Raw genomic sequence first — 12,383 nt, 5'->3', positions numbered from 1 at the left:
TTATTCAAGGTCATCACCTGCCCTTTTTTGCGAATGAGCAATATTTCCCATCTCTGCTCAATGGTGCGACATTACCGATCAATGAGTCTGATCAGCTAGATTATAGCTATCGCCGAGATTTCAATGTGATGACAGATGATTGATGACGTGTCCAAAGGAGGTAATCGATCCGCAGGATTATTGCTGATAAAACCCCTCCTTAAATGCAGCCTTGCATGGTAATATGCTGTAGACTCCTCTTACTAGTGATATAAACAGTCAGCGTATGACGCATTACAGCACCTTAGCATGTAGCATTAGCTTTCACCCCCCGAAATTATAAATGATCTCAAATATTCACTTTATCAAGCCGTGGCAGATTCCACGAAGTAAACCCTGCACCCCCTCTCCTCGGCGGATTAGGCCGAGCGGGGTGATTTGTTACCCTTTTGGGAAGCTGTCTTGGTGGACGCTCATTTCCCTCCACTGCATATTCTGCCCCCTCGCCGACCACCAACCCCCCTAGCGCACACGCCGCCCCCTCCATTTTGATGAATAGCTGGTCGCATGAAGGCGAGCAGCCGATCCCTGGCAACCAAGGTTACAGTAACCTGGGCCCCTCCGTCTTGGGGGTTGGGGCGGCTGGGGTGGAGTGCTTTCGGCCTCCAATTAGCAGGAGCTCAGAGAGGGAGTGAGGGAGAACCATTCGGAGTGGAGGTCTGATCCAGTGGACGGACCTGTCCGAAAAGAGATATTCGACAGTTTGGGGTTAACAGAAGGAATTGAGTTATCGTCTTCCTTGCTGTTGATCTATATGAATGCACACACAAATAACTACTGTAATTACTGTCAAAATCCCCCCCAGTAAGTGTCTACCTGGCAAGATTACATAAAATTCCATCGTGACAATGCCCTGCTGCCCATTGACTTTAGCATCTGTTTTTGTGTTTATTGAGAAGTTACAATTTACAGTGGGGCAAATAAGCATTTTGTCAACCACTAATTGTGCAAGTTCTCCCACTTGAAAAGATTAGAGAGGCCTGTAATTGTCAACATGGGTAAACCTTAACCATGAGAGACAGAATGTGGAAAAAAAAACCAGAAAATCACATTGTTTGATTTTTAAAGACTTTATTTGCAAATCATGGTGGAAAATAAGTATTTGGTCAATACCAAAAGTTAATCTCAATACTTTGTTATGTACCCTTTGTTGGCAATCACAGAGGCCAAACGTTTTCTGTAACTCTTCACAAGCTTTTCACACACTGTTGCTGGTATTTTGGCCCATTCCTCCATGCAGATCTCCTCTAGAGCAGTGACGTTTTGGGGCTGTCGTTGGGCAACACGGACTTTCAACTCCCTCCACAGATTTTCTATGGGGTTGAGATTTGGAGACTGGCTAGGCCACACCAGGACTTTGAAATGCTTCTTACGAAGCCACTCCTTTGCTGCCCTGGCAGTGTTTTTGGGATCCTTGTCATGCTGAAAGACCCAGCCACGTCTCATCTTCAATGCCCTTGCTGATGGAAGGAGATTTTCACTCAAAATCTCTCAATACATGGCCCCATTCATTCTTTCCTTTACACGGATCAGTCGTCCTGGTCCCTTTGCAGAAAAACAGCCCAAAGCATGATGTTCCCACACCCATGCTTCACAGTGAGTATGGTGTTCTTCGGCTGCAATTCAGTATTCTTTCTCCTCCAAACACGAGAACCTGTGTTTCACCCAAAAAGTTCTATTTTGGTTTCATCTGACCATAACAAATTCTTCCAGTCCTCTTCTGGATCATCCAAATGCTCTCTAGCAAGCCGCAGACAGGCCTGGATGTGTACTGGCTTCAGCAGGGGGACACGTCTGGCCGTGCAGGATTTGAGTCCCTGGCGGCGCGTTGTGTTACTAATAGTAGCCTTTGTTACTGTGGTCCCAGCTCTCTGTAGGTCATTCACTAAGTCCCCCCCCGTGTGGTTCTGGGATTTTTGCTCACCGTTCTTGTTATCATTTTGACTCCACGGGGTGAGATCATGCATGGAGCCCCAGATCGAGGGAGATTATCAGTGATCTTGTATGTCTTCCATTTTCTGATAATTTCTCCCACAGTTGATTTCTTTACACCAAGCGAAGAGTGAAGAGTTACAAAAACGTTTGGCCTCCGTTAATGCCAACAAAGGGTACATAAAAAAGTATTGAGATGAACTTTTGGTATTGACCAAATACTTATTTTCCAGCCGGATTTTTAAATAAATTCTTTAAAAATCAAACAATGTGATTTTTTTTTTTTTTTTTTCACATTCTGTCTCTCATGGTTGAGGTTTACCCATGTTGACAAATACAGGCCTCTAATATTTTCAAATAGGAGAACTTGCACAATTGTTGGTTATACTTATTTGCCCCACTGTATTTAGTTACTCAGGAGTCACAAATTGTGATACCCACATTTTGTCCCACTCTGGACACAGGTAAAGAACTTATTCATAATACCACTAATCTGACTAAAATATAGCCTACAGGTGTGACTGAAGTACTATGCAAGCCTCACATCTCCACAGCTAATTACAAAGTAGAATTCCTTCATTTCTCATGCCCTTCGGTGACCATCTTCCCAAAAGGCCAAGTGACCTCACCTTTCGGTTCTTCAAAGCCTTCAAATCTGAAGGTATCCCAGTCAAAGACCACCGCCGAGTGACCCACACGTAACCCTCATATTAAAAATATAATTCATATCGACAACCGTAGGGCGACGACATTCTTACTTGACACTATCTCAGGCTCCTGCTTTTGTGGGCTTTTCTATTTGCACACAAAGCCGTTTTCTACTTCTTTGTTGGGATGTTCAGTGGCGTCCAGGAGCACTAACCACCGTCTCTCTGCCAGCGATTAGTGCGGCAAGAGGGCCACTTCACCTCCAAGATTTAGAATGAAACAAAGAGCACCGGAGTCTTCGCATTGTGCCAAGAACGGTAACAGGGGGAGACGGAGGATGGGTCTTGGAGACAGCGGGACTCGCACTGGGAGAACTGACTTTTAGAGAATTTAAGGGCCAACTGACCAGTGGATTCTCAAAAGAAGCAACGGCAACAACACTGGTGGTAAAGGAGAAAGTGTCTATCGGTATTGTTATCTAGCGGACCAAATCCTGGTTTAGGGAGGAATCCAGATGGTGCCAGAAGTTGCAAATCCAATGCCAATTTGTTTGTTGGTTATCCTATGCAAAAGACTGTTCATGAATTTGTGATCATAAACTCCTCAGTTACAGAGACCCCCTGTTTTTCGTGGTTAACTGGGACACCCCCCGCACGATCGAAAATCCGATAAGTAGAGATGAAGCTATTTACATTAAAAAAAACATTTTGGGGGTGTGTTCAATGAGTTTATTCAGATTTAGCATTGGAAAGAGATACTTATAAGACATATTTTTCCCCTTTTTTCCTTCAAAGTATAATTTAAAAAAAGTTTTCGATATGTTACTGTCCCACCGAATTCTTGTTAAACAAGAATAGCATAGCAAAATAGTTGTCTTTATCAAATGCTTCATTGAGTGAGTCTACTCAAATCCACTCACACTGCTGAGTCCAGCCTCTCGTCACTTACACAATGTGTTGCCACAGCACATAGTGTTTAACAAGCTAAACGATCGGCGGCTTTAAAGAAGCTTCTCTGGGAAGATTAAGGCCATGTCTACACGTAGCAGGGTATTTGGCAAAAAGAGGAACTTTTTCTACGGTTTGGCCTATCATCCACAAGCACATTTAAATGAGGGTTCTTGAAAACTGCGGCCAGAGTGAAGAAGTGCAAATTCTGCATTTGTGGCGCCATCATGTGGAGACTGATAACCAAAGGTTTAACTGTGGAAACGTCGCTGACTGCGGCAAACTTTGTCCCTACATCACTCTTGAGACCGATGTTTACATTTGGAGTAAATTAGATGCTTTTTTGCTTCCATTTATTTCCAAACTCTTGCAATGCTTCTATTGAAGAACATATGCGAAGGATGAGGTATTTTGGACAATTATTTTTCACCTATTATATGAATGTACTTAAAAATGAAAGAATGCGGTTGGCTGTGGAAGCTTTTTTTGTTTTCTCCAAACGTACTTGTATGGATATAATTATTTTTTCACGACGTATTAGGGCAGGATCCTTGGTTTCAAAAAACCCTGCTAGGTGTAGACATGGCCTAAACAGCACCCCTGTCACCCATTGTGAACTTTAACAGGCAAATTCCAGCTGCCTGGTGAGCAAGAAAAGCAGCAGGAGGGAGAGTGAGTGGCTGTACGTGATCGGATTGGGACATCTCTGTAAAATACTGTATCAATTTATTTTATATTTTTAATTGAAATAAAATCCACGATGGAATGAGGGCGCAAATTTGAAGCGTGACGTAGTGAGGGACACTGTATTGTAATTTGTGTCCAAATGTAATGCATCATTACCAATTCTCCATTTGTTAAGGCTTTCACTGAAAATGATTGAGAACAATGGTTGCTTTGGCTGTTGATCAAACCTATGCATACAAGTCACTCTGCAGATTCAAAACCAATAGAGTCTATTTAGTACCTAAAAGCAAGGAAAATACTGATACTTTAAATCAGCCAAACCTTTCCTCTTATAAGACTTCATGAAGGCCACGTTGACTTTTTTTTTTTTTTTTTCTTTTAGGACTTTAGGACCTTACACTCACTGGCCTGGTTTTCAGGCATAAAAGGGGCGTGGTTAGACGAGGGGAGTGTCTAAAAAAACAAAGGTAAGATGATGCGCATAGCTATGATAAAGCATTTACAGTGAAGAAAATAAGTATTTGAACACCCTGCGATTTTGCAAGTTCTCCCACTTACAAATCATGGAGCCGTCTGAAATTTTCATCATAGATGCATGTCCACTGTGAGGGAGATAATCTAAAAAGAAAAATCCAGAAATCACAATGTATGATTTTTAAAAAAATCTATTTGTGTGATACAGCTGCAAATAAGTATTTTTATACCTGAGAAAACTAATGTTAATATTTGGTACAGTAGCCTTTGTTTGCGATTACAGAGGTCAAACAATTCCTGTAGTTTTTCACCAGGTTTGCACACACTGCAGAAGTGATCTTGACCCACCCATCAGTCAGGTTTCTGGGGTGTTGCTGAGAAACATGGAGTTTGAGCTCATTGCAAAGGTTTTCTATTGGGTTTAGGTCTGGAGACTGGCTAAGCCATGCTAGAACCTTGATATGCTTCTTACGGAGCCACTCCTTGGTTTTCCTGGCTGTGTGCGTCAGGTCACAGTTATGTTGAAGACCCAGGGACGACCCATCTCCAATGCTTTGACTGAAGGAAGGAGGTTGTTCCCTAAAATCTCACAATACAGAGCCCCAGTCATCCTCTCTTTAATACAGTGCACTTGTCCACTCCCATGTGCAGAAAAACACCCCCAAAGCATGATGCTACCACCCCCATGCTTCACAGTAGAGATGGTGTTCTTGAGATAGTACTCATCATTCTTCTTCTCCAAACACGGTCAGTGGAATAATGACCAAAAAGTTCTATCTACTCTCATCTGACCACAAAACTTGCTCCCCTGACTCCTCTGCATCATCCAAATGGTCATAGGCAAACTAAAGACAGGCCTTGACATGTGCTGGTTTAAGCAGGGGAACCTTCTGTGTCATACATGATTTCAAAACATGACATCTAGTGTATTACCAACAGTAACCTTGGAAACGGTTGTCCCAACTCTTTTCAGATCACTGACCAACTCCTGTCGTGTAGTACTGGACTGATTCCTCAGCTTTCTTAGGGTCATTGAGACCCCACGAGGTGATGAGGTGACCGTCCTTATTAGCGTCTTTCATTTTCTAATTTTTGCTCTAACAGTAAACCTTTTTTCACCAAGCTGCTTGGCAATTGCTCTGGAGCCCTTTCCAGCCTTGTCGAGGTCTCTGGTGTCTTTTTGGTCTTGACCATGTTACAGGTTTGAGTGTTATTGATTGTATGAGGTGGACAGGTGTCTTTATCCTACTATCGGCCTCAAACAAGTGCAACTGATTCAGGATAATACATGGAGTGGAGGTGGACTTTTAATAGGCGGACTAACAGGTTTTTCAGGGTCAGAATTGTAGCTGATAGGCAGGTGTTCAAATACTTATTTGCAGCTCTATCACACAAATAATTTGTTAAAAAAAAATCATCATGCATTGTGATGTCTGGATTTTTCTTTTTAGATTATCTCCCTCACAGTGGACATGCACCTACTATGAAAATTTCAGACTCCTCCGTGATTTCTAATTGGGAGAACTTGCAAAATAGCAGGGTGTTCAACTACTTATTTTCTTCACTGTAAAGGCCGAGTTATGCTTCCGCGTCAGACCTGTGCTGTCAAGGAAAACCCAATTTACGACCCTCCGCCGTAGCCTCTCTTGCTCCTTTTTTAATCTTCTGACTTCGCATCGTGTCAGCGTGTGTGATGTGGTGGAAATGGACTGCGATTGGTCCGCTCAAACTGTTGTTTCCGGTTCAGCGCGAAATCACCGCAGTTGTCAAACATGATTTTTCTATACGCAAAAATGGACTGAGCCGACGAGAGTATCAACGAAGAGCAAGTACGACAACTTCTACAATGTCTCGTCAAGACATTATGAAGATTGCCAAATGGCAAGCAATTCGTGGGAGGAGATTTGCTGAAAATACGGGACTGGAGGTCAGCCAGCGATTGAATAAAAAAGAAGGAAGAACCACCGAGACAAGTATGTGTGTGTTCGGAATCGAATGGCCACACGAAGGGGTGACCCAGTCGGCCAAAAACTGCCTGCTTTTTATCACTTTATGTCGTATATTTGGTTGGTGCACTTCATCATTTATTGTGTACATATGCTCGCTGTGAGTCTTGACTTATTTAACATGTCACACTTCAAGTATATGAAGAATAAAGCACAGGTTTAGTGTCAAAAGAGTTGTTTTGTTGTTTAATTTTCAACAACAGACAGTTCACACTCAATACATTATCACTGCTTGAGAGTGCCTTGGTGCTTTTATGATAACATTAACATCAAGGCTTCAAATGCAGTTTGGGAAGTTCCATAGCTACCAGAAATCTGCTATGGCTTCCCACTGGCTGGTTGTAGGACACGGCAAACAAATCAGGCTGGAGGGCTTTGCAGACCACGGACAAAACGCAGTGCTCGACGTCAGTTTGAAGCTAGCCGCCACAGCTTGCTGGTTTCCACCCGAGGCTAGAACCCTCTGTGCGGCATCAAAAGTCGGACAAACCGCCTCGAAACAGTCTTCTGCGTCGCCGGCGCCTCAACATTTGTATAATCAACATTTATTCAATGTTGATGAGCTGAAGATCCACATTCAAGCGTTCCATCTTGCATTTTTTATTTAGTTTTTCTACGTTAAACTAGACTAGAGGGAGTCAACAAGCATGCCCCAAAACCCTACAAACATAACGCCACGCCCATCTAGTGGCTTGGCGGTGAATTACAGAGCAACGTGTTCCCTCACCGCAGAACTATCGAATGCTCATTGACACCATGGTCACTTCGCCGTCACCGCAACGCAGGAGCATAACTCAGGCTTAAATGTTAAAATATCTCTGACCACCCTAGCCCCGCTCGGCCGGTGGTCTGGAGGTGTCCGCTTTGTCAGTAGGGGCCCACAAGCGAAAAGCCACTGGCTCAAGGGGCCCGTGAATACTCATCACACATGGGCCCTGTTCACATTTGTTCTGTTAACAGAGGAATGTTGCAACTACACAGACCCGGCGGCATGGGCGGGCATTAGGGGGCCGGGCCCGTCCTGAGAGACTGTTGTGCCCGCCCTAGCTCGATTAGACTGTACTGTGTAATTTTTATTAAAAATCTTCCACAAAAACACACACACGGAGAGGACGAACCCTCTATTCCAGTGTTTTTCAACCGATTGTGCTGCCTCCATGAGAGATCGTCAGGTGTAACACGAGAATTTATCCAATGTCGCTTTTTTTTTTTTTTTAAATCGTCGGGCAAGGAAGGAGTAGGCAAAAAGTTCTCGGTTGTGTGCAGATGAGCGAGGTATAGCTCGTGTTGCGTTCAAGAACTGCTCGGATTTCTAGCCATCAGCTACCTTGCTCTCCGCAACAATGTGGACCCCAGCACGTCTACTGTTCATCATTTGACTCGTCAAGTGTCGATATACACCAAAGTGTCCATCCCATTTTATCCATATGTGACGACCGTCAATCCTCCCTCTGTGTTTTATTCCAACACATTATCGAGGACAGCAAGGTGGGTGATGGCTAGAAATCCGTGTAGTTCTTGAATGCGATACGAGCAGCTATCTAGCGCCATGGCGCCATACAAGCTTAAACATCATCTCCGAATGAACGGCCGTCGCTTCAGAATGAGTCAATAGGCTATTTTGTTCGTCTTCGAGAAAACACAGAGAAATTGGCAACTTTTTTGAGAAAAACTACAAAGGTAAATAATAAATAAGAAAGCCCTGAAAGCCAGTTACTTTGTTGCTAAATCCAAAAAGTCCCAAACTGTGGCAGAGACGTTAATACTACCTGCCTGCAAAGCCATTGTCAGCGAGATGACCAGCCCTGATGTGCTTAAAGACATTGCTCAAGTCCCCGTCTGATAATTCTTCTAAGTTTATTCTAAGTTTTTCAAGCCTAACTGCTAAAAAAAAATAAAAATAAAAAGAGAGAGAGACTGAGAGCTGTTGAAGATTCCTGCCAGTTTTTTGGCTTTGTGTTCATCTTAACAGGCTCAAGTTTCACACTGAGTAAGTATAAATACTGAGAAATTATTTTTATAATTAAATATACTGTACAGAAAGTAATTTTGGAACCTTTTGGTGTGGTGTGCCGCGAGATTTTTTTCCAATGTCAAAACGTCCCGTGACTCAGAAAAGGTTGGAAAACACGGCTCTAAAGACCCTACTCACCTACGTCACAAAATGACGTGTCGCTGTATCCGGCCGCCATATTGTCCGTCATTTTTAAGCCCTATTATCAATGGTTTCAATTAGTCGTGCAATTTATAGAGCAATTCATGGAAGACCCGTTGTTATCTGACGCGTTGCATAAAAGGCGTTATGTGGAAAAGCTTCAGTTTATCCATTTGCCAGATCCATATTTGATGCCTAAATCGATGTTTTTCGACACGCTGTCTTCGCCGTCTTTGCCTGACATCTGCTACCCTGATATTTACAACTATCTTGTCCACACAAAATCAGCCTATTCTCACGAAAGTTTGAAAAACTTTAAGAGCTTGGAGGCTTATAAATACTTCGTTGCTGGTTGGGTGAAACAGGTCCTCGTCCACGAAAAATTCGGCAGGAATCTATCTTGTGCTCGGAAGGTGAGTTACGAAATTTTCAATTCAAAATCTTTTGTTCTTGCTAACATCCACTGTCAAGTCTAATGTATTTCATGTCATTTGTCAATGGAGCTAGGGCTTTTAATGTTTATATGGTTTAGCGATAGCACTCTCACTACATACATATATAATATGTAATAAATATGAAGTGCGATAGCACTACTCCAGATTGTCCCTAGTTGAATTTATTTTTTGGCTTTTGACCTCAATAGTGAAATTGTAAATGAATTGTATGACAACTGTCTTATTATCCCCTTATAATTATATATTTTCAGGTAGTTCATTCACAACGTCTGAGTGTATGCTGTCGGCGATTAGCCTAGCAATGATCTTAATTGTGGTTGTCAGCCCAAAACCCTCTAAACATATATTAAATGCATCTTACCAGATATAAAATTACTACTACATAATCTGTGGTAATCGTTTGGAGCCCAGTTTTCTCATCGAATTGCAGCAGTCCATCTCGCTCTCCTCTCCGGGTCTCTCGGAATACGGTAGAACTTCAAGTCTCTCCGTCTATCTTCTCTGTTATTGCAACCGACCGCCACACACGCCTTCACCATTTTGATTATTAATGTTAACGAGCAGAAAAACACGCCATAATAGGAGGAATTTACGTAGCGGTAATGCGTCAACACGACGAGTTGACAGGCAATATGGCGCGGGGGCGTGGTTGTGACGTCATGTGAGTAGGGTCTATTCATCCTATCTTGAGCTGTCGTCATTCAATTCAACCAATCTGAGCAGCGAATGAAGGCAATTTCTAGCCAAGCACAGATAAGGGGGGGGGGGGGGTACTGCGATTGAATAGGGATTGCTTCGGTTACAGAAATGGCGATTGAGCGGCTCCTCCGCTGCTAATTCAAATTGGAAAGGACATCCGAGTTTTTTTTCAAGAAACTAAAGACGAACTCAAGCCATGACAAAGACGCGGCCGAAAGTCAACATGAAGGGATAGCGCTGCCAACTCCTGCAGGTTCACTGACTGACACCATCATCAGAAAATATAACGGGTAAAAATGCCACTGTTCAGGCTAAATTTACGTTGAAGAAGTGTGCCCCCCCCCAAAAATGTGATGCCCCCCCCTGTAATTTCTTTCTGCAGCCGGGTCTGCAACTACATAATATAAAATAACTTTGATACAATTTAATATCTAATACGGACTACAAACCTATGCAATACTATGAAATAAAACAATGATCAGATCAGCAGCAACTCTGACAAACTAACCTCTTGATTGGACCCAACGAGGACAATAAAGTCTAGTCTGTCTAGAGATGTGCTGCTATTCGCTAACAGTGTAGCAAGAGCATAGACATCTCGAGCCATCGACTTGTTTTGTGGATTCAAAGCAGTCATCAAGCAGCAGGGTCAAGGCCACGCTGCGTGCAGAGGTGAAGGTAACATGACCCGCCTCCACCCCGTCCCCTCGCCCGCCTCCTAGCCTCTATTTATCCTGGCATGTTTATTACCGTCACTGCATGTTCTTTTTTTGTTTTTTTTTCTTTTTTTGGCTCGCTTGGTCCAAAGGCCTTTGGCTGCCCACAACTGCTCGCTAATTGCCGCCGACATTGTTTGGCCTCTCGCTGCTTTAGTTTGGGACAAACCCCTCATTCATGCGGCGTGGACAGCTCGTTAAGGGCCCCCTACACCCTAACGCCCGCCTCCTACATCTTTCTTTTTTTTTACTGACCTTCTTAATTAACTGGTAAGGCGCTGCTGGGAAATTTGCACACAAAAGCCTGGTGTCTAGCCTGCTGGCCTCCCACCAGCCAAACACTTCATCCCCTTCCTCTGGCCCGCTACTGTCTTCGTCCAGAGCTTTGCAAACACAGGTTATTGTACAACGATGGGGAAAAAAAAACAAAGTGATTCAGGGCACACATTCAACCCATTTGTTCAGTCTTCTTTACGCCACGAGACCCTCCGGTTCGCCCCTCTCCGTCCTTTTCCCTGCTTTTCTTCACAGCGGACCTCATTAGAAAGACTTGTTTGGAAGTGCTTCACTGATGATACACTCTTTTCCCTCTATTTACTTTTATTGCTATTATTCTTGCTCTATCTTGCCTATTTGTTATGACTGTAGTTAGATTTTTTTTGGGGGGTGGCAGTCCCCACCGACAAGAGCAGTTAAAACAAGGGTCCTCAAGAGGGGCGCACTGGAGAATGCTTAAGGGCAAAGGAGTGAAAACAGGTGGAGCCTCTCCATTATATGGCGCCCCCTCAACACCACCCCTTGCACACTCCGTCTCCGTCTGTCCACCGATGTCTTGCTGTCTCGACAGCACGCACATGCGGCTCAAGAAGAAATATTTTATTGGTCGAAGTCCGAAAGAAGTGCTTATTGCTGCTTTTGTCTTCTTGCAAACTTAGGACACGTTTACACGACAACTGTCTGAAGCAAAAATGTTTTTATCTCGTAAAAAAATAATTCTGGATTTACGCACCCGATTTGTGTGGGGAAATGTGCGTACACACGGAGAAGCAAAGTCCATGAAAGTGCATTTCCAGTGTGTAGGTGGCACTAAAACCTGATTCATGCGTGGTACATTTGTGCTCCATTATTTCCTCTAGCTGGATTTGCTAAAATGTACAGCTCGAAATTAGCATGTTATGAACTGACTCCTGAATATGACATAATTCGTATCTTTGTCCTCTTCTCTTGCTTTACCGCCACCTACTGTTCTGGAGTATCGGCGACAGACGTCACCAAAATTTAGATGGTGACGACAAGCTGGCGCGTCACCAAGAGTTCCACTCTAAAACTGCAGATTTTTGCAGTTTCAGCCGCCCAAAATGCCATCACTGTCAAAACGATATGGACATATTCAGGGATTCCCCTACACACAGCAGATTGTGGCGCACCATCACCTTTTTTGCGGCTCAAGACAATACTGTATCAGTTTGTTTATTTGGTCAAGAATGGCTCTTTCAACATTTTAGGTTGCCGAATTTGGGTTGCCAACCCCTGGGTCACTACGAGATGCAAGTGGTACTAATGCAACAAGAAAAACATTTGAATTATTACGGAGGGTAACGTAGCTGTAATCAGCTACGCACTTT

Source organism: Corythoichthys intestinalis, chromosome 4, assembly GCF_030265065.1.
Source record: "Corythoichthys intestinalis isolate RoL2023-P3 chromosome 4, ASM3026506v1, whole genome shotgun sequence".
Taxonomy (NCBI): Eukaryota; Metazoa; Chordata; class Actinopteri; order Syngnathiformes; family Syngnathidae; genus Corythoichthys; species Corythoichthys intestinalis.
Note: the sequence above shows the minus strand (reverse complement) of the source record.